Source organism: Pteropus alecto, unplaced genomic scaffold (genome assembly GCF_000325575.1).
Source record: "Pteropus alecto unplaced genomic scaffold, ASM32557v1 scaffold786, whole genome shotgun sequence".
NCBI lineage: Eukaryota > Metazoa > Chordata > Mammalia > Chiroptera > Pteropodidae > Pteropus > Pteropus alecto.
In genome coordinates this window covers 305,668-327,750 of record NW_006438126.1, presented here as the reverse complement: position 1 = coordinate 327,750, position 22,083 = coordinate 305,668, and the positions used below count along the sequence as shown (strand labels likewise).

The 22,083-nt window shown below is 41.9% G+C and overlaps 1 long non-coding RNA gene across 3 annotated transcripts in view; it reads right to left on the bottom strand.

The window, feature by feature from the left end:
- The window catches only part of LOC112482838, a 30,301-nt gene extending 15,525 nt beyond the window's left edge, over nucleotides 1–14,776 (bottom strand). For all 3 annotated transcript variants that reach the window (XR_003047419.1, XR_003047418.1, XR_003047420.1), the window contains exon 1: nucleotides 14,460–14,776. This is a non-coding gene — a long non-coding RNA (uncharacterized LOC112482838). The remainder of the gene's footprint in view (nucleotides 1–14,459) is intronic.
- Between the last annotated feature and the right edge of the window lie 7,307 nt (nucleotides 14,777–22,083).

Below are 22,083 nucleotides of genomic sequence, written 5' to 3'. Positions count from 1 at the left end.
GGAAATGTGAAAAGGTATAACAACTACTCTAGAAAAATGGCAGTTTCTTAAAAAATCAAACATACCCTTACTATAAGACTCAACAATTCCACTTCAAGATATTTACTCAAGAGAAATGAAAACATGTATCGACCCAAAGACCCATACTTGTTTCTTCACAGCAGATTTATTTGTAATACCCAAAACTGGAAACAATCCAAGTGTCCATCAATAAGTGAATGGATAAATCAATCAATGGGATATTACTCAGGAAAAGGGAAAGGAATGAACTACTCATAAATGCAACAAAATTGATGTATCTCAAATTATGTTGAGTGAAGAAGACTTACAAAAGAGCATATATTATATATTCCATTTATGTGAAACTCTGGAAAAAAGAGATCTAATCTATAGTGACAAGAAAGCAAATTAGTGATTGACTGGCACCAGAAGTGATGGGAAGATTGACTAGGAAAGAGCACAAGAGAGGCTTGGGAATAATGGGTATGTTTATATTTTAACTGTGGTGGTGGTAGTTAAATAAGGGTAAACATTTATCAAAACTCACTGAGTTCTACACATCAAAATAGGTCTATAAATTATATCTCAGTAAAGTTGGGAAAGGGCAATTATTATGAATAACTTTAATTTTGGATTTAAATGGCACCTTAGGTTAATACAGTTTAAATCTAATCTAAGCTTAGAATGAAAACAACAAATGTCAAATAAATGTTCAAATATACACACATACACACACATGCATACCCACAAAGATGCTATTATGAAGGACTCTGTCCTAGGGACCCAGGACTACGTGAAAGCTACCCCCAAAGAGATTCTTTAAAGAGATGGAATGTATTCAAAAAGGGGGAAAAAATACATTTCTATCAGCCTAGATTTGTCTCCAGATCCCATTGCAGAATGCTAGTAAGCTAGATTAAACCATGTGGGAACTTCCATTTGCTAGGCCAGGTGGCCTTGGATGGTATAAAACCAAATAAGCCCCTACCCCTGCTCCAATACCCAGTGTCCATATCCAAGTCTCTGAATCTGCTCTTCCTGTATATGCCACAACCAGCAGCACCAGAGGAAAAGGAGCCAGAGATGGGTATTCACCCACTCGATTCACCCACTGGTACATGCAACCTCGTCCATGTTCAGTATGTCCTTACTTTAAATAGGGTTCACTTTCAAATTACTACAGGGGCCTACCAGGTAAGATAAAAAAATAGTAGGTGAAGTAGGCCCACTGTGAGGACTGGAGTATATTCATATACATAAGAGTCCTGTGTGAATTTGAGTCCTCTGTGAATGGAGCACACTTCCTCAAAGCCAGCCCATTTTTGGCACGTGGAATGTAGGACAGGTGTTGTCGGGCTTTCTGTTTATTCAGGAGAAGCCCCAAATTCATACTTTTATGTGAACTGTCTCAATTTTAAACATCAGCAACAAAATTTAAAAAAAATTAAACATGGTATGGGCCAAACAAAACACATGCTCTGGCCAAAGCAGTGAAGAGTCATCAGGTTAAGACTCCACCTTAGAGGCTGTCATCCTCATGGAGCAGGAACCATGGTGGTGTCCAGGGGCTATATTTCTCACTGAAAGTATTCAGTTTAACCTACCAGTCAAGGCATAAATCTTCTAGTCAACATTTCCAGCAAGTTGTTTTCTAGCCCATCCTTAAAATCTCCAGTGACTGAGAGAGTGACCACTCCATCATGAGACTCTCTCCTCTGCCATTTCTTCAGGACTCAGTCAAAATGTTATCTACTCCAGGAAGCTTTCCATAATTTACCATACCTAGATGGATACTCTTCATATATGCTTCCATGGCCCCCTAGACTTCTTTATCTCAATACTTTCTACACTGTATTACTTATCTGCCACTGGCATACTGAGAATGGAGGTTTGTATAGCCAGTAATTGACACACTCAATAGATATATCAACTAGCCCTTTCTGGTTGCAAGTGATAAAAATACATCAGGCTAAGCTTAAGTTAAAAGGATATATGCTCCATAAAAGGGACCAGGAAAACATAAGGCTGGATTCAGGCATGACTGAATTAGGGGTTCACACAATCAATGTTGACCATTCTCCATCTTGCTCCACCTCCTAGCTCTACTCTCCTCTGCATGTTGGCCTCCATCTCTACATCCAGGTGGTAGCAAGATGACAGACAAAGAGACATGATCCACAGTTTACATATACACCATTATTATCCCCCTTATATAAATGAGGAAGCAGAGACACAAAGTTGTCAAGTAACGCTCCAATCACACAGATATGAAGTGAATGAAGGAGTGAGGAAACAAAGAAAAAAGTCTTCTCAAATTATCTGTGTATTAAACACTATATAATTCTGCCCCTCAAGATACACCATTTTCTTGGTCACTTCCAGGTGTGGTCTCTTATGGTCATACAAACTCTCCGAATTATACAGTTAACACTCCCTACCTAACCCCCTGCAACATCAATAGTACATAAAGGTGGAAAGAGAACAAAATAAGTGTAATAAAAAAGAGAATGTCTATCACCACACACCAAAATTAACTCAAAATGGATTAAGGACCCAGATATAAGACCTGAAACAACAAATTGCATAGAAGAAAACATAGGAACTAAACTCATGGACCTTGGACTTAAAGAGGATTTTATAAATTTGACCTCAAAGGCAAGAGAAGTAAAAGCAAAAATAAATAAATGAGACTACATCAAACTGAAAAACTTTTGCATAGTGAAAGAAACTGTCAGCAAGGTAAAGAGATAGCCATCCAAGTGCGAAAATATATTCGCAAGCAAAGCCTCCGATAAGGGCCTAATATCCAAAATATACAAAGAACTCATATAATTCAATAACAACAAAAACGAAATGATCCAATTAAAAAATGGGCAGAGGAACTGAACAGATACTTCTCCCAAGAAGACATCCAAGTGGCCAAGAAACATAAAAAGATGCTCAACGTTGCTAGCTATTAGGGAAATGCAAATCAAAATCACAATGAGATATCACCTCGCACCTGTCAGAAAGACTATCATCAATAAATCAACAAACAAGTTTTGGCGAGGATGTGGAGAAATGAGAACCCTTGTGAACTGTCAGTGGAATTATAAATTGGTGCAGCCACTATGGAAAACAGTATGGAGGTTCCTCAAAAAACTAAGAATTGATCTACCATATGATCCAGCAATCCCTCTACTGGGTATTTACCCCAAAGACTTGAAAACCTATATCAGAAAAAATATTTGTACACTGATGTTCATAGCAGCATTATTTATGGTGGCTGGGACATGGATTCCCCAGCCATAAGAGCAGATGAAATACTGCCATTTATGCTACATGGATTGACCTTGAGATAATCACGCTAAGTGAAATAAGCCAGACAGAAAAAGTTGAAAGCCACATGATATCACTTATATGTGGGATATAAACCTAAAAGCCACAAATGAACAGGGCAAACAAGCAGAGACTCATGGATATGAACAATAGACTAGTGGTTACCAGAGGGTGGGAGGAATGGGGGAACAGGGTAAGCAGATGGGGTAAAAAGAGTCAAATATGTGGTGACAGAAAGAAATCTAACTATATATGCCTTACTGTTGAACGTGTACACCTGAAACTTACTGGATTTTGTTAACTAATGTCACCATAATAAAAATAAAAAATAAAACAAATTAAGAAAAAAAGAGAATAGGTATCTTTGAGATCACCTGAAGTCTAGCTGAACAAAAGTCCTACAACAAAGGATTTACAGAAGAAGCCACCTTGAGACAGGTAGGAGGGGCAGAGATGCTGAATAGGCTGTCCTGCATGAGGCAATTAAAATTCAGGAGAGATATTTCAGCTCCAGAACTCCCCACAGAGGAGCGAGGGGTTCCATCCCCAAACCAAGATCACCAGTCCAGGGTTTCAGTGATGGGAAGAGAAGTCCTCACAACTTCTAGCTGTGTAAATCAGTGGAGATAGTGGCTGAGTGAGATGGAATGTGGTTGGAGTCTCAGACATTCCTCTTCAAGAACCCACACAATGACTTACTCACTGATAGACTCACGCATTCTGACTTCCAGTATTGGGGCAGCTGCTTGAAAGGAACCAGAGACATATGGGGAAGAACTGAATTGTCTGGCTTCAGGGAAAAGGATGGAGGAGCAGCTTACACTCAGACAGAAGTTTGGGCAAAGTCCATTGTCTCTTTGTTGATCCCTCCCAGGGATCAATGCAGGCAGCTGCCATATCTGAGTCTCCATCAACCTGGCTAACACTGGTAATTTTGCCCTGTGACTCCCTGAGACTCCTCCCCATCCAACTTGTGGGCCCACCCAAGCTTCTCCCAGTGGTTTTTCCATGTGAGTGGACTGTCTTTGCTCATACTGCAGACTTTCCTAAAATTTCTCAAAGGTCACAAACCCCAAATAAGCAGCATCTGGCCATGGTATGGTCTGTATCTCTTGTTGAGCAACCCCAAGCCTGACACTACAGGTAGCTAGCCTCAGTTCTCAGCTTGGCCTCTCAAGGACATGGACATGGCCTCTCAACCCTGGCATGAGTGACAGCCATTTGCAGATTGCTTGGTGGCTCATGACAGGTGGCTCTGGCAGAGCACAGGCTATGGCTGAACTTGGCCTGTGTTGGGCTCCTCCCAGGAGTCCCCAAGGGCTAGCATGCCCTGTGGCTGGCTTTGGACCAAGCTAGAGCACTACCTGGGGTTGCATCCCAGGAGGACACACCCAAAGGGCAGACTGGACAGGCACCAGGGCCCTGCTAAAGCAAATTCTGCTTTGTAGAGTCAGCCTGTGCACAACAGCTCTTCCACCATGGTCATTGGCCAGTCCTCACAACGAATTAGCCCGAGGATCAATCCTTCTCATTGACATGCAAACAGTAATCAAAGCTCAACTACAACAGTAGGGCACATACAACCTATACAAAAGACACACCTGGAGCACCCAACTCAGGTGACCAGGGAGATTGCCACTGGGCCTCTGGTAGATAAAGCCACTCTATTAAGATCAGAAGACATAGGAGCCCTATCTGATATATAGAAACAAACATAGGGAGGCAGTCAAAATGGAGAGACAAAGAAACATGTCCCAAATGAAAGAAAATAATAAAGCTCCAAAAAAGAGCTAAACAAAATAGAGACAAGCAATCTATCAGACAGAGAGTTCAAAACACTGGCATAAGGATGCTCAATGAACTTAAGGGAAGAGTAGATGAGCTCATGAGAACTTTAACAAAGAGACCAAAAACATAAAAATGGAGATAGACAACACAAAAAAAGAACCAGTCAGAAATGAAGAATACAATACTGAAATAAAGAATACATTAGAATCAACAGTAGATTAGATGAAGCAGAGGCTTGAATAAGAGATTTAGAAGATAAGGCAGCAGAAAATTATCAAAACAGCAACAAGAAAAAAGAATCCAACAAAATGAGAATAGTTTAAGGGGCTACTGGGACAACATCAAGCATACCAACATCCACATCATAAAGGTACCAGAAGGAAAAGAGAGAGCAGGGAATTGAGGACCTATTTGAAAAATTAATGACTGAAAACTTTCCTAACCTGGCGAAGGAAATACACATACAAACCCAGAAAGCACAGAGTCCCAAACATGATGAACCCAAAGAGGCCCACTCTAAAACACAACATAATTAAAACGCCCAAGGTTAAAGACAAGAGAGAATCTTAAAAGCAACAAGAAAAAAGCAGTTAGTGACCTACAAGAGAGTGCCCATAAGACTGTTGGCTGATTTCTCAACAAAAACTTTGCAGGCCAGAAAGGATTGGCATGAACTATTCAAAGTGATGAAAAGTAAGGATCTACAACCAGATTACTCTATCTAGCAAAGCTGTCATTTAGAATTGAAGGAGAGATAAAGAGCTTCCAAGACAAGAAAAAGCTAAAGTTCATCAACACCAAACCAGTATTACAAGAAGCATTAGAGGAACTTCTTTTAGAAGAATAAAGATTAAAAAATATAAACAACAAAATAGCAGTAACTACATATCTATTAACAATTACTTTAAATGTAAGTGGATTAAATGCCTCAATCAAAGCTTAGGGTGACTGAATGAATAAGAAAAGAAGCCCCTTACATATGCTGACTAAAAGAGACTTCATATTGAAAGACACTCAAAGAAAGTAAAGGAATGGGAAAATGTTGTTTCATGAAAACGGAAATGAAAGAAAAAAAATGAGCTAGCGTAGCAATATTTATACCAGACAAAACAGACTTTAAAACAAAGGCTATAACAAGAGACAAAGAAGAAACCAGTAATCTCACTTCTGAGTATTTATCTGAAGAAACCTAAAACGCTACTTCGAAAGGACATGCAAATCCATATGTCCATTGCAGCATTATTTACAATAGCCTAGATATGGAGGCAACCTGAGTGTACATCAATGGATGAATGGATAAAGAAGAGGTGGTACATATATACAATGGAATATTACTCAGCCACAAAAAATTAAATCTTGCCACCTGCAACAACATGGATGGACCTAGAGGCTATTGTGCTAAGTAGAGTAAGACAGAGAAAGACAAATGCCATATAATTTCACTTACGTGTAGAATCTAAAGAATGAAATAAATAAACAAACAAAACAGAAACAAATTCATAGATACAGAGAACATGTTGATGGTTGCCAGATGGGAGAGAATTTGTGGGGGTGGGTGAATAAGGGGAAAGGATTAAGAAGTACAAATTGGTAGTAACAAAATAGTCATGGGGATGTAAAGTATAGCACAAGGAATATAGTCAATAATATTGTAATAACTATATGGTGTCAGATGGGAACTAGATTTATCAGGATGATTACTTCGTAAGTTATATAAATGTCTAATCACCATGTTGTACACCTGAAAGTAATATAATATTGTATGCCAATTGTAATTGAAAAATAAAAAATAAAAATAAAACAAGAGAGAATGAAAAACAGGATAGCCCATAGTACAACCACTCCCCATGCTTGCTGGAAAGCAAGGTTGTTCATCCTTCGGTGTGTTTTCTGAGAAATCTCCCTTGCCCATTGTCTTCTCTGGCTACATTTTAGATGGACACTGAGGAAGATGCAACCTTTGGAAAGTAGGTCTTTACTTAATGAGGTAGTAGGGACCTGAGGACTGTCTTAGAGGATGACATATTACCAAGATTATTTGTTAGATTGGTTATTTCTCTTGTAGAATAATTCTCTCGTGTCTTTCATAAGCTGTTGGTGTTTGCTTCTGGTCTGTTCCATAGGTTCCTTTCTTGAAGCCAGATATCTCACTGAGGCATAGCTGAAGTCCTTGAATGTACAACTTGGCAAGGGCTCTGCCCATTCCCCTAGCCAACAACTTCTTGGCCTCCATCCTGGACTCCGCCTCTCCAAGGGCATTTGAAACAATACCCTGGGGATGGGAGGGGATTATTTGGTTCTTTGATCCCATCTGCATCCCCTTCTTTGAGCAGGCACTCATCACAGAAGGTGACTGAGAAGGACCTAAGGGACCAGGGTGTTCCCAGGTCCCAATCTGATCTGCAGTTTGGAAAAGATAATTTATCTTTCCAACCCTGCAGGCCTCCACATTTCTGGATTCTCAGTTGTTTTGGATTTCAGGTTATAAGAAGGAAGCAGCTCTCAATATATATTTATACTGTGAATAAATAAATAAGGGACAGATCCTCTGAACAGGAGTGAGAAAGTATTCTGGAAAGAAATGATACGTTTCTTTTTCTTCCTTATTCAAGGAAGTCTGAGCCAGCCAAAAAAAACAAAAAAAAAACAAAAAAACTAAAAACATACAAAAACCCACTGTATCCTGAGAGCATGCTTACCATTAACAGTGAATTCCCAGTTACCTATATATGGCAGATTCTTTCTTGATCATCAAGGTCATATGTTTAACTCCTGCAGTCCCCTGGCACTGTAGGTTTTCCAAGTAGAACCCGAGAGACCAAACTAAATTACTTTGAAGATTCCTTCACTCAAGAAGGCCTTGCCTCATTGCTATAGACTAAATTGTGTCCTCCCAAAATGCATATGTTAAAGTCCTAGCCCCCAGTGTGACTGTATTCAGAGATACAAACTTTATGGATATAATTAAGGTTAAAGTCATAAGGATAGGGCCCTGATATGATGGGATTAGTGTCTTTATAAGATGAGGAAGAGAGATCAGAGCTCTCTCTCCTCATGCATGTACCAAGGGAAGGCTACGTGAGAACATAGCAAGAAGGTAGGCTCTCACCAGGAACTGAATCCTGCCAGCACTTGGTCTTAGACTTTCAGCTTCTAGAACTGTGAGAAATAAATGTCACATATTTACACCACCCAGTTTATAGTATTTTTTGTTATAGTAGTCCAATATGAGACATCCATCTTCCAGCCATCAGATAGTATATATTCAGGAAATGTAAGTTCATTGTAATATCTGTCCAAATGAAGCAGACATAGAAAAGCAAATCCACTTTTGGCAGGAGGAGGCAGATAGTGGGGCTGGGGTGGGAGACCATAATAATTCTCCAGAGCCAGATCTGAGTAGCTGGAGATGCACATCCATGCACAGAACCCAATATAAACTAAAGAGTCTGTGAACTAACTAAATTTGTGAGCTATCTAAGTTTGCTTGAACCTCTTCCAAATTTGCTTAGGGGCTGTCTTAGGCTGGGTTCCCTAGAACAATGGTCCTTAACCTTTTTGGCACCAGGAACTGGTGCTCCTATGAGAATCTAATGCCTGATGATCTGAGGTGGAAATGAGATAGTGATGCTAGCGCTGGAGAGTGGCTGCAGATACAGATGAAGAAGCTTCATTTGCCCACGTCTCACCTCTTGCTGTGCGGTCCGTTTCCTAACAGGCCAAGATTGGTACTGGTCCGTGGCCTGGGGATTGGGGATCCCTGCCCTAAAAGTAGATCCTGAGAAAAGGAAACATGTGCAGGTATTTATTAGGAAACTGCTACTTGAAGAAACTAATCAGGTAATGACAGCAGGTAGAACAGGGATGGGGAAGAAGCCAAGATAGAGTATGATTTCAGGTGATGTCCCCACCTCAGCTTGATCCCATGGAAAGCTCTGAGGTGTAAATTACACTGCTGAATTATTTCCCATCTTGAGGGAAATGTGCTGGGCTTTTGTACCCTTTCCCCAGAAGTGGTCGGTGAGGGTAAGGAGGGTTGTCAACTCCTGGGCACATCCAGGTGAGGTGACTCTAGGAGCCCCAGAGGAGTCCTCCGAAGGCTTCATGTTTAAGCTGTGAGCAGTGAACAAGCTGTCAGCAAGAACATAGGTGCACAGAAACATGAGAAGGAAACAAGGGGACCTAGGCAGGGCACTTCCTGCGTCTACTCCCCAAGTAAAAACACAGAGATATGTTAACTCACCTGCCCTAAGCCCCACAGGAGGAGGCACAGAGGAAGTGGGGGCTTCTGGTCCTGTAAACCTAACTTTAAGATGTTTTCCTCTTGCTCCCCTACATCACTTCCTTTCTATGTGGCCTTTCCTTGATTATATTTCTCCAGACTTCTCAAGGCTGGAGATGGGGATGACTCTCTCTGAAAATTGTTCTCCCAATCCCTTACCTCAAGCCCAGGGCTCCACTGGCAAACAAGGGAGAGCAGAGCATCCTGATTTCCCTTGAATGTGCTGCTCTTCCACTACTTCTTTCCCAACAGATGGATTATAGCTATTTTGCTTTCTATATCAATCATGTCTCAAATCATTAAGTGTATTGACACAAAGTAGAGCTGGCCTGTCACACTTGCAAAGGAGTGAGTGTTTTTCCACTGCTTAGAGGGGAGGTGCTGCTGCTCTGTTCTCAATTGTCAGGAGTCCCACCTCCTCCAGGGACCCAAGGCCAGTATCTCGCCCTGCTCCTTAGGCTCACAGATTGGGTAGAGTTCACTGATTTATCTACATCCCTACAGGGGCCCATGCACAGGCCATAGTTCTTCTCAGCTGGTCTTTAGAAGGTAGACACAGGAAGGCCTGCCAAAGGACAATCCAGCTCTGAATTCATCCGAAAGCAAAAGTTGATTGAATATATACTCAGGGCCTAGACATATGTAGACTCGGCCCCACATTCAAAGAGCCCACAAGTTATTTCAAGGTCATCTCCTCCAATCCCTGCCTCTGGGTAGGACCATACTTTCTAGTATCATGAGAATACCAGTGCTTTCTAACACTATCTCATAATTCTCACCAAAACCCCATTCAGTCTATATTTTTCTTGTCATTTTATAGCAGAAACCTGAGAAGTTCAAGGCCACCTGGCTAAAAAGTAACAGGGGCTAGGTTTCAAACCCAGGTCTGTCTGGCTTTACAGTCAGTACTGTTAACCACCAAGCTATATTCTTCGCCTTTCAGCTGAAGTCTCTCTTCTGTAATCTGTTAAACAATGCTCATTATAAGTGCTTTCTGATACGTAAATCAGCCCCCTCTATTTATAAGTTAAACTCGCTTCCTCTCTCTCTCTCCTTCTCTCTCTCTGTCTCTCTCTCTCTCTCTCTCTCTCTCTCTCTCTCTCTCTCTCTCTCTCTCTCTCTCAGAGTATACATTCATAATAAGCTTCATTTACTAGTGGACAAGTGCTTGCTCAACCTACTGTCTTTCCCTTTCCAGATACAATGTTAATGTTTGTTTTAGCACATGTAAGGGAAGAATGAAGAAGAGAAGAGGGAAGGGGAAAGGAGAGGAAAGGATTATGGCCCCCTCCGCCCCAATGTTCACATCCTAGTTCTCAGTAGCTATGAATTGTTATTGTACACAGTAAAAGGGACTCTGCAGATGTAGTTAAGAATCTTGAGATGGAAAAATTATCCTGGTTTGTTTGGGTGGGCCCAATCTAAGGGAAAGGATCCTTATAAGAGGGAGGCAAGAGTGTGATGATAGAAGCAGAGGTCAGAAAGAGAGATCTGAAGATGCTACACTGCAGGCTTTGAATATGGAGGAAGAAGTTCCAAGCCAGGGAATGAAGAAGGCCTGTAGAAGCTGGAAAAGGCAAGGTAATGGATCTTCCTGTCAGAACCCACAGAAAGAACACAGCTCTGCTGACACCTTAACTTGAGCCCTGTGAGATTGATTTTAGACTTCTGACCCCCAGCACTGTAAGAAAATAAATCCATGTTGTTTCAAGCCACTCAGCCCGTGGTTATTTGTCACAGCAGCAATAGAAAACTAACATATGTGATAAAATGAGAACACTTCCCAAACATTTAGGAATCTACTCTGGTGGTAAATTTCCACAGTATTGTAAAATCTGGGTGCTGAAAAGAATCCTTAGAAATCACCCAAACTTACTTTCTCATTTTATCTTAGTGTCTTTGTATATAAAATGGGCATATAGATGGTCAGCTCTTAGGAGGTTGTGAGCAGTAAATAAAAGACTATATGTCATCTAAGCTATTGTCACAAGAGTAAGAAGCTCCAAGAGGTTAAGTTTGCCTGAGGTCACACATCTAGCTGGTAACAGAGCCAGAGCCCTAACTCCAGGCTCAGTTAATATTCTCCAGTGTTCTCTACACTTGACATTCCATTTCATCAGCCAGTAAACAGATATATGTTGAGATAAGAGCCTATAGCGAAAGAGAACAGGAAAAGCACCTCGAACACATTGTCCTGTCTAGTGGTTAACAGAGCGAAAAGGGTAGGGGGAAGGGCGAATAAGAAAATTAAAAAAGAAAAGAAAAAAATAAATAAAAGTATTGATGTTAAATAAATAAAAAAAATATTTAAAAAACAATAAAAACAACATTGCCATGAGTCCCCGTAGAACCACGAGCCCTGATTCCTATCAGCTGAGCTTGACCTTGCAGGCTTGTGCAGCTATTGTGGTCCTGCAGCAGTCACATGTGATAGATCCACAGGCAGAGTATCACGCACACATACATATGCACCCACATATAGGCATGTAATACTCCCTCTCTGCCATAGTTCAAATAGCTACCCAAACTATTCCTATCTCCTCCTCCAGGAAGTCTTCCCAGATAGATAGAGGAGGGTCATCTGTTCCTCAACTTTATCTTCCTGGACAGGACACTGCTGTGTTACCACAAACATTTGCCACACTCTGCTACCTGTTCTCTTTATATCCTCACCCCATCTTTTGTCTATATTATGGGTCTGTTGAGGGATTGTGAGCCAGGGCCTAAGTCTATAGTGCCCCCGTGGCACAGAACCCAGCCAGCACCCTATGCAAATTAGGATCCACTTATACAAATCTGAGAGTGACACCACCTTAAATTCTGTCCCCAAGTTGCCTCACTTGTCTTGCTCTAGTCCAGGTCTATTGGATGGTGTGCAAGCATGTCCCTTGTCATCTTTCCATCTTCTAAGTCCTCCTTCACAGTTGCCATATCTCTACATTTTCCTGACCCCTCGCACACAGAGCCCTTCATCTCTCACTCCAACTACACCCACTCTCCATGGAGCCACCCTCACTAATGCAGGATGCCCTACACAACCTTCCCTGACAAACTCCTCTGACTCCAGGTGCCCTGGGTCCAAGAATAGAATCCCACTACTCCCGCAGAAGCAACCACAGAAGAGTAATTGTGTTGTAATTTTCAAAGGAAATTGAAATCCACTCTTTACTATTTTCTAAATGAATCATATAATTTTTTCTGTCTACAACACCCCTGCATATCGCCTCCTTTGTGTCTGTGTGTTTGTGTATGTGAGAGAGACAAAATATGCAAGCTCAGTGACAGTGAGCAGCCAAACTGGGTATGTGACTCTGGTGGATCAGATAAAGAACCGTCACTCCAACAGGAGGAACCACAACCACACAAAGCAACTTCTTCTCAACCCACTATTGGCCTCTCAGATTGGAGCTTCTGAAATGGAAGTGGCTTGACCATGCCTGGGTTCACCAGGGGATGGGACTAGCTTAACGTGTCAGAGAGAACTCAGGGCTGGAGGGAGAAGAAGGGCAGCCCAGGGAGGGATATAGCAGGGAGCTCTGGAAAGTAATTGGGCATTAGAGAGGAGGTAGATTAAAGAGTAGGAGGAATGTCTTGAGAGGCCAAGAACAGACCGTGGCCCTGGTACAAAATTCACAGAGGATCTAAAAGAGAATTACAAGACCTAGGGCAGTGAGGAGGAGAAGGAGCTCAGGCCAGGGTAGCATGGGTGATGAGCCCATTGACTATACCTGCAGCATCCGGCCCTCCAGAAATTCCTGACCCTCTGCAGGCCTTGCTACTTATTCAGCAAGGTAGAAGGTGGGTGGAAATCAGGAACCCATTTCATCACTCAGTGGGGAGAGGGAGAGGTGAGTCTAGGCAGAGGGTGAACCAGGGCCATCCCTGAGCCATGAGGAGCCAGCTGGTCTCCAAGAATCCTGCTCAATCTAGGGAAAATAGCAAACCACCTCCCACCCATTCCAGGCCCCAGGAAAGGTGAGTTTCAATCAGAGGCAAGATTTGGAGTTTTAAATTTTATTTTCTTAATAGTCAAAAAGAAATCATAGAATCTGCCCAAGATGTTATCAAGGGACAGAAAAGGGAGAGTCAACAGAGTACTTGAAAACAATGACTTGAGAAGATTTTTTAAATAAATACTTCATGTTTATGCCAAACTAAATTGAGCCTGAATAATGAACCAGTTATACGAAGAACAGACTCCCTTAGATGAGCTCAAGTATGCATATACGTGGAATGGGAAATGTATGTAAGGAGCCACACAGAATCGTAAATAAAGAAACCAGAATCCTAAATTCTACCTGTGAAGTTGCACTTTCTCGACTGGGGAACTTAAGTTGTTCCAGAGCTGAGAACACCCAGTCTTCCAGCCCCTGGACACAGCAGAGCTTGGTGGTCAAGATTCAAATCCTGGCTCTGCCACTAACTGACTGTGAGCTTGGGAAAGCCATTAAACCCCTCTGTGCCTCAGTTTCCTCCTCTACACAATTGGATAGCAACACCTATGCATGGGGTAGTTGTGAGGATTAAAAGAGTCAATACATGGAAAATTCTAAGAAGAGTGTCCTGCTTGAACATTTTTCTTCCCTCTGGTGTTGCATCTTGAACAAAAAGGGGGCTATGCAGAAAACCTGACAAGCTCAGTGACTGAAAGTAACCCACAAGGTGATCTGGTCATAAATTTCTAACTAGACAGGTCATGGTGGGTAGTCACACCCCAGGCCTGCAGCTTCCTTAGTCAGAGGTTAATCTTTACCTTAATTGAACACTGTCCATTGTTCTTAGCACCAGCATGATGACCCCAAAATTTCTCTTTATCTGTTGCCAGCACATCATCTCTATTTACTGTAAATGTTAAATGTTAACTATCCTGTACCTACCAATGTAAAAGAAATATGTGTCTCTTCATTTTACTCTGTACCCAATTCTAGAGATCACAACCCCCAACCCCCACCTTGCTAATCTACCACCAATGGATTTCATGCAAACTTCCTTATAGCCTCTCCTTTGATTCTAAATGTATAAAAAGAAATGCAAAACTAATTTTCTGGAGCATTTTCTCAAATGTTCTTACCTGATAAGATCTTGCTTCCAGGCATGTCCTCATTTTGGCTTTAATAAACTCTTATACCATTTTTCTGTAGGTTTGGATGTTCTTATGTTGACACATCTATGTGGCTTAGCTACCCTTCAAGCACCTGCATCTTTTTCTGCCTTGTCCCCTGCTACCTGCTCACATCCTCAACCTCTACCTGGCCTTTTCTCTACCTCCACGCTTCTCTTTCTCATCTATAATGGGGACTTCTGACCCATGGTAGCTCAGGATCTACATCAGGGCCTCCTGCTCTCTGTACAGGCTACAGCTTCTGCTCCTGGGCTCACTGTCTGATGCTTTCCTGATTACTCAATTCAACTTCTCAAGAACAAGAAGCTGATTGGCCCAGACTCCCAGCCTTTTAAGCCAGCCCTTCATAGACCACTGAACAGTTGTGGCCAGGGAGAGGGGAGTCATGTGACATAAAACATGGCCAATTAGGGTTGTCCCTTCAGCAGGGCTGTGGGGGTGGGTGAGATGGGGGCACAGTATCTGTTTGAAGGAGCTGTGAGCCTGGCAGGCCCCATGATTGGCACATCTTGCACAAACAAGAAATTCATTCACTCTGTCTCAAGGCTATAGTGATAATCAATGAAGGATTGGAAAGAAATTAGGGAAATTCTATCAACTAGTTTGTCAAATCCCATCTATGTGCTTAGGACAATGCTGTGTAACCAATAATAGGTCAGGCAATACAAGGAAAGAAGAAGCAGATGAAGATCTTTCCTGTCCTCAGATGTGCAGGCAGATTGGGTCAAACACAGAATTAGTGCCCCTTGTGTGACAGACATCCCAGGAGCTGCCAGACACCTTAGCAGGGATCCAGAGTGGCTCCCTCCCACGTCACCTCTTCCTTATGCAGCAGTTTGCACTTCCCCAAGTCTAGGACCCTGAGGAGACCTTTTCTCTATACCTTTAGCAGATGAACTCCTGCATGTGCCAGCTGTTCTCTCCCAAAACCTGCCAGGTCTACCTTTAGAGCACCCCTAATTTCCCAGGACTGCTCAAGTGTCACTTTGCTCTCATAGAAAGCTTTTCTTGGCCCCCTAATAGCCAGTCTATCTTTCAGACCCTTTTGTGGCCCATCTTTGTGTCATCACTTTGTTAGTTTATAAGTCTAACTGAGTTCCTTAAAGGCAAGAATCTTGGTTCATTTATCTCTATATTCTGGCCACTTGTGGCTCAAAAAAAAATTTTGTAAAATGAAGACTAAGTATGGGCTGAAGAAACTTCACTGAAGATATGAAGCTTAAAGAGAGACAAGATTCAAATAAGTAAAACTAAGAAAGATAAGGCATTCACAGGGAACAAGATGGGCAAGAGTGGGGAGAGGGGAATGGAAGAGGGCATAAGGAAGGGCAAGGTGGTCCCAAGACAGTGAGAGGGCTGGGGCACACAGAAAGAACAGAGGAGAGTTATGCCTCCCCTGACACCTCATTATCTGAGCTGCTCACCCCTCTCTCACACTGCCGCCTCTTCCACCTACGACTGGGCTTCTACCTCCCCTGCCCCACCCCAAAGTACTCCCTGAAGCTGCTGTTTTGATTGCTGCCAAGGATTTATAAAAGCCTAGTGTGGATCAAGCTGGTCCATATCAGGACTGATGCTGGGAGATTTTCCAAGGGAGCCTGAGCTCTAAGTGCCAGAGCAAGGCTGCAGATTTATTGGCTGTTCTTATCTAAACAGCAACAGGACAGCCTTTGCCAGGAACCCTGCTGGGAAACTGCCTTCCTACCTGTCCTTTCAAGTTCTTGAGAAGCTGTAAGCTCTGTCCTTCTCTGGATGGTACCCACTCCTCCTAGGACTTCGATGTCATTCTGGAGTCTTCTCTGATGTCAATGAAGGAAGGGTTACTCTCATCTAAGGCTCCTTTACTCCAGATTAGGCAAACCAATTTTGTCACCAACCTCAAAGAAAAGAAGAGACCTGGAGACTTCAGAGAGATTTTTGAATATTCCCACCATTCCATCCCATTTCTTTCTTAAAAGATACTTTATGGAGTTTTGCCATATTTCTCAGTTCTCAGACTATTTTTCCTGCCCCAGCCATTCACTTAGGGACTCAATGGAGTGAGAGTGGGAAAGATACACACTGATTGAGCTCAAACTAAATGCTAACTGCTTGATAGCATCATCTCATTTTAACCCATCAGGAGGAAGTCTGAATTCCCTCAGATCAACTCTTTGAACTCTGGACAGTTTCACAGAGGGATCTTAGGTTTCCAGAGGTTTGAAGAAAGCTTCTGTCACCCTGGGTTCCCTCTTCACTACCCATCTCTGGCTGCTTTACTGACCATCAGCTCTCAACCTTGACTGTAGGCAGAACCACCCGGGGAGACGTCTGTGTAGTGAAATGCTCAGGCCTCACCCCTATGGACAGGGAGTGACTGAGTCTGGGTTTGGCTAGGCACCCTCAAGTGATTCTGATTCATCCTAAAGGCTGAGAATCTCTGCTATGGCAGATCAAAATAAAATTGAACAAAAGAGGACCCAAGGATCAGAGAGTAGAGGTGATTAGCCCCAGGCCACCTAGTGAAGGAGGTTATCCTAGAGGCCCATCCTCCTGGCTTCTTGTCCCATGCTTTCTTAGCTCTTCCATAGCCTCTCTGCAAAGATCCTGTCTTCTCCACACCACCCTGGCCCTATCAGCCCTCAATGGAGAAAAAAAATAACACACTGGTTCCCGGACACCTGCTTCCCTCTGCTGCCTGCTCCTCCACCCTCTCTTCACCTCAGCCCCAGGCTGCTATAGAACAGAACACTGGCTCCTATTCCTATACCTTCTGGGCTCATCACAGACTGTGAAATGCTGGAAGAGAGAAGCTCTATCTGACTCTGTATGGTCAGAGCCCAACACTGGCCTGGTTACAGGGAATAAACTCAGGATTTCTTGATATAGTCTATTGAGGGGCTAGGTTAGTGCCCTTATTTCTATTCTTATAGGAATTTTTGCCATTTTTAAGGGCAATGCTTAATCCAAAGGCATAACATGTTAGTGGTGGGATTTTGACTCTTCTCAAATCACCAGTAGTTAGGGCTGCCCGTGCTCTAGGACTTGAGGGGGCTCCTTTCAGTTCTCCCCTTGACCACACCGGTGGGATGTGCCCTGAGGCTTTTTCACTTCCCTCTGAGGGCTTGCCATGCCTCCTCACTTCTTCCTTGTGGTTCCAAGCGGTTTTTCTTGAGTGAAGAGCTGACTGGCTCCCCTGAGCTCAGCTGAACGCAAAGCTCCAGGCTTCATCCATTAGTGACTCCGCTGCTTATAAATTTCTATATCAAATTGGGGTATGAACCAAGAAAACACTGCCTAAGTGAGAGAAACTGGAGACATTTCTCATGAGGCCTGAGACATGTGTTGGGGTTCATCTCTGTAGGTTAAATAGTTCTAGTCATAAGACTGACTTTTTTTCTATCAATTTTTTTACTATGAAAAAATTTTATACATAAAAGTTCAAACAATACAATAACCTATATACTTACAAAGTACATTTTACAATTAACATTTTTGTCAACTTTGCTTTATGTATGTGTTTTTCTAGACCATTTGAGTGTAAGTTACATCAGAACAGTACACTCCTAAATACTTCAGCCTGTATCTCTTAAAAAGAAAGACATTCTCCTTCATAACCAAAATGCCATTATTACACAAAAAAAATTAACAATAATTTTTAATATATAACATCCAGCCCATACTTAAATTTCTACAATTGTCCCAGAAATGTCTTCTACAGCTGTTTTTTAACAGTAGACTGCAAATATCAACCATTGTGTTTGAATGTTATGTCTGTTCAGTCTTGTTCTATCAAAAATAGTCCCCCCTACCTTTTTTTTTTTTGTCATGACATTTTCTTTTTGAAGGGATTGAGCTGATGGTCTGGGACAATGTCCCACATTTGGGGCTTCTCTGATTATTTTCTTATGGTGCTATTTAACTAGTTGCTTTATTTGTTGTATTTTCTATAAACTAGACATTAGAACCTGAGCTTGATTATATTCAAGTTAAAGATTTTTGGTAGAAAACATCTGTGATAGCAGCCTCCAAGATGACCCACAATAATCTCTACCTCCTGGTATTCATACCCTGATGTAGCCCCCTCTCTGGAGCATGGGCTGGACTTTATGACTCACTTCTAATAAATAGAAGAATATAGCAGAAATAATGAGATGTCACTTCTGAGATTAGATTATAAAAAAAAACAAAAAACAAAAACTGTGGCTTCTGTGATAGACGTTCTCTCATTCTCTCTTGAAATGCCCACCATGAGGGAAGTTAGATGCCATGTCATAAGACAGTCCTGTGGAGGAGTCCATATGGCAAGGGACAGAGGTCTGCTTACAACCATGTGAGTGAGCTTAGAAGCAGATCTCCCAGCCCCCTCACCCCCATTAAGCCTTCAGACCACAGTCCCACCTGACAACTTGACCTCAGTTTCATGGGAGACCTTGTGCCAGAGGCCAGTAAAACTGTGCCTGGATTCCTAACCCACAGAAACTGTGAGGTAATAAATATTTGTTGTTTTAGGATATTAAGTTTTGGGGATATTTTGTTATGCATTGCTATGGACTAAATTGTGTCTCCCCCTTGCAAAATCCATATGTTGAAGCCCCAACCCCTAATGTGACTATATCTGGAGATAAGGTTTTTAGGAGGTAATTAAGGTTAAATGAGGTTATAAGGGCAGGGCCCTACCTGACAGTACTGTGACCTTGTAAGAAGAAGAAAAGAGAGCTGTCTCTTTCTTTCTCCACCATGTGAAGACATAGTAAGAAAGTGGCCATCTCTAAGCCAGGAAGAGAGCTTTCACTAGAAACCAAATCAGCTAACAACTTGATCTCAGACTTCCAGCCTCTAGAATGATGAGAAATCAACTTCTATTGTTTATAAACACCCCAGTCTATGGCATTTTGTTATAGCAGCCTGAGTAGACTAATACATGCATCAATAGATAACTAATACAATATTATAGGTTTTGCTTTCAACTTCATATTTCATCACATCAGAAGCACATAATGCCAGGCTGTACTAGTAATTTTCATCAATTAGTGAAGGTGGCCGCTGCCAAATTTGGCTATTGAAAAGATTCTTTTTCCCTTTCTACAATCAGCAAGCAATCTGTAGGGGCAATACCTTGATCCCCTGGGATATCTAGTTCCTCAGATGCATTTAACATTTATCGATGTTCTTAACTTGAGTCAATTATTTATTTGAATATTTCAAAATGATGATTTAAAAAATTCTATTATTCTTTCCATATTCATTGGCTAGTGTTCTTCACAAAGAAGAAATTTTTCTCATCAACAAGAATGAACTATAATTCCTTCCAAAAAGTCAGGGTAAGTGCTTAATTCTTTTTTTTTTTTTAATTACTAAATCCTGAATAAAAGAAATGGTTCAATAGTCACCTTCAGTGGTGGTAAATAATTTTATCTTTCTCTCAACTCATACAGCTATCTATCTATCTGTCATCTATCATCTATCTATCTATTTCACTTATCTATCCATTTATCTATCATCTATCTATTTATCTATCTATCTATCACCTACCTATCTACCTACCTACTACCTATCACTATAGTCTGACGAATATATATTTGTTGACTGTTTTACAATCACTTGTACTTATTATTCTTTTCAATGCTCAGATTGCCCCAGATTTTGCCAGTGGGAGCACTTGCAACCTGGAAGATCTTGACTTTAAATTCCAGGTCCCTAAGGAAAGGTTTGCAAAAGGGCCTCTCTCTAGCAGTCCACTCATCATTCTTAGAAATTTCTACTAGATGCCATGGATGAGCAGGTGAAGTGAAAGGAAAGAATAGTGAGACAAAATAGACAGGAGTTATTTGAGCACTTATTCTATCTAGGAAATGAGGTATACTGAACAAAGAGAAAAGTAGAAACTGGGTATCCAGACCCCTTAGTTTGGATCTTAATGGCCTTATCAATTTCTTATGTTATAAAGGCCATTGACTTTCTTCCTGTGCCTCAGCATGCAAGATTGCCATGAGATCTAGAGGAGGTGCTCCATGCAGGACAACGAAAGGCATAAAGCACTGTAGACATGTAGGATGGCATCCCTAGGACCTGTGCCCCAGAAATCACATACCAACAAGAGAATGAGGAGGTGGAGAAGAAAGGCCAGGTGTCTGAAATGCCTTCTCCACAGCTGAGGGTTTAATTTAGAGAAAGTTGTAAAAACCCTTAGCATTGCAGCATGGGAGAAAGAAAGAAATTGGTCTGAGAAAGTTCCCAAGGAGGCAATAGATGGTAAATTCAGGTCCTTCTGATTCATTCCAGCCTCTGGGACTCTGGGACTCCATGCTTGCAGCCTATCTATATAGCCCAGAGGGTATGAAGTTAACCAGAGTGCATCTAAATTGTGTAGAAGAAATACTGGCTCCACACAATCCCCAAAGCCCAAGTCATGCCCATACTCCAAATGTAACAGGCTGAACATAGCTGAGTTCTGAGCTGACATCCCAGCCCTCCCTCTGCCTAACTCTATTCTCACTTTTAACTTAAACTTTATGAAAGGCAATGAGTAAGCTTAAATACCTGATCAATGAAAACTATTGCTTACCCCTGAACCTTCTGATGTTATCGCATTGTGAGAATGCTGTCTAAGCCTCCACTGAGAATAACAACATGACCTCAGGCCTAGTTCAGGAGGCATTTGAGGCTCTTTACACATAGTCACTCCCATTCTTTACCTTCTGATCAGGCTCAGCTCTCCTCCTCTAGCAATCCCCCATCCCTATCCCTTTTGTTCTCCCCTTGATATTGAATGTCAAGGTTCTCCGAAAGCCCATAGGTTAAAATGTTGGGTTCAAGCATTTCACATCTGTATTATAAAGATGATAAAGCTGCATCTCATTGAGGTATTTTCTCAAAACCCCATTGTCCCATGCCCACAGCAGAGCCGAGAAGGGACAATGTATAGAAAACCTGACAGAAACTTAGGAATGTAATAGAAATGTTAGGTATTCTTACACTATAAGTTCTTCCCAACAAAGTGGTCCTCACCTGTTTGTGGGAGCTCTCTTAGTGTGTTTAGCCACAGCTTGGCCTGTTGTGTCTGTTCCATGAATGTTCACAGCAATTGTTTAGCAACAACAGGTAGAAATCACTGTAGGAAAAACAGTTGTCACCTACACCCCCCTTGGCTCTCTCAGATTACAGAGAGTAATATTTCCCTGTACACACTCTCCATTTGAGTACACACATACACACATCTCTCCATCCTCTCATAGATGAACCTTCTTATGTCTACCCTCTCTCACAACCACCACCCACACAGGAAGAAAACAGCCAAGCTCTGCCCTTTTGTCCCCTGCCAAACTCTCACCTGACCTGAGAAAGTCAAGCTAACTTGTCATACTGCCTCACATTTGCCACATATACTGTGCTGCTGCATTTCGAGCAGCTGATGCTCAGCTGTGGCAGCAGCATCTCTCTGCTTCTCATCCTTCACCAGAAGCCAGATAAGCACTTCTGATTTTAGATCAACAGACATTATTTAGGTTTACCTATATTTACCCAGACTCTAACAGATGTTAGAAATATGAAAATAAATAAAGCATAGCCTCTGCCTTAAAAAAACTTAAAA